Source organism: Dipodomys spectabilis, unplaced genomic scaffold (genome assembly GCF_019054845.1).
Source record: "Dipodomys spectabilis isolate Male_0828 unplaced genomic scaffold, ASM1905484v1 ptg001046l, whole genome shotgun sequence".
NCBI lineage: Eukaryota > Metazoa > Chordata > Mammalia > Rodentia > Heteromyidae > Dipodomys > Dipodomys spectabilis.
The window spans coordinates 3,508-4,676 of NW_024871723.1; positions in this window are offsets into that span (position 1 = coordinate 3,508).

Sequence of the window (1,169 nt, forward strand, 5' to 3'; positions counted from 1 at the left end):
TATCATTGCCCTAATGCTAACACTAACCACAGCTGCAACTGAAACCTAACTTTCACCCTAATGATAGTCCAATTCTAATGTTTAAGAAAAATAGTCTAGTTTTTATCAGTTTGCACTATGGAAATGAGTTTCAGATTGCCCTGATTCCCACAAATTTTCTGACTCTTCCTCTGAAGTTATCTTGTTCCCTAACATGAACCATTATAAAATAACTTGCCCTCAAATTCTATTATCAGGAAAAATACTGTAGTATCCATTGATCCTACATTTTCCTGAACCCCTGTAGCCTAAAACATTTTCGGATTTACTTACCATCTAGTCCATTACTTAACGCTCTTAACCTAAACTGGATGGAAAAGTCTCATTTATTCATTAAAAAATGATCACTAAGAAATAAATATAATGAAAATACTTTAGTTGCATCTCAATCTACTTAAAATAGATTTGTTACTATTATCATCAAGGTTACTACAGTCCCAATTTGGTACCAAAATATTAGTGTTCATGAATATCACTCATTTTTAGAAAATGACTAGTCAAACAAAGCTTATATTATATTTGAAATTTAAAAAATGAAAAGGATACCCAGATTAATGACCTTACTCAGACATTCAGAGATTAGAAAAATGTAGAAATATCCTCATTTATGTAGGTCAAACATGGAAGAGAGGATATGGCAAGCCCAAAGCCACATACCAATGGCAGAGATATTTAACAAAATCCCATGAAGTTGAAATCAGTCTTCAAAGGGAGATTTGGGCATAAAGGGAGTAGAACAGAAGAATGGAGATGGAAATGGTGGACTAATACAGTCATATAACTCAATATACATAAGTGAGAATATAAGTAGGAAACTTGAAGGGATATGTGGGGTTGGGGTAAAGGAAGAAAGAAAAATGGAAAGGTTGACAATTATCCAGATGCATTTTACATTGAAATGCACATATTCTCTATTCAACACTGACATGATGAAGCAAAACCCCTTTGGACAATTAGCTAAAAATTAATTTTTTTTGAAATTTTAATGTTAATGGACCAGATGCATAAAACTTTAGAGATAAATAAGAGGATAGCATTTACATATTGTTGAGGCTTGTGCGCCTTTCAATATACAAAAATCAGTGTGACAGGTCTACTCTGAATGTAAATTGTGTTTTTCCAATTCTTCT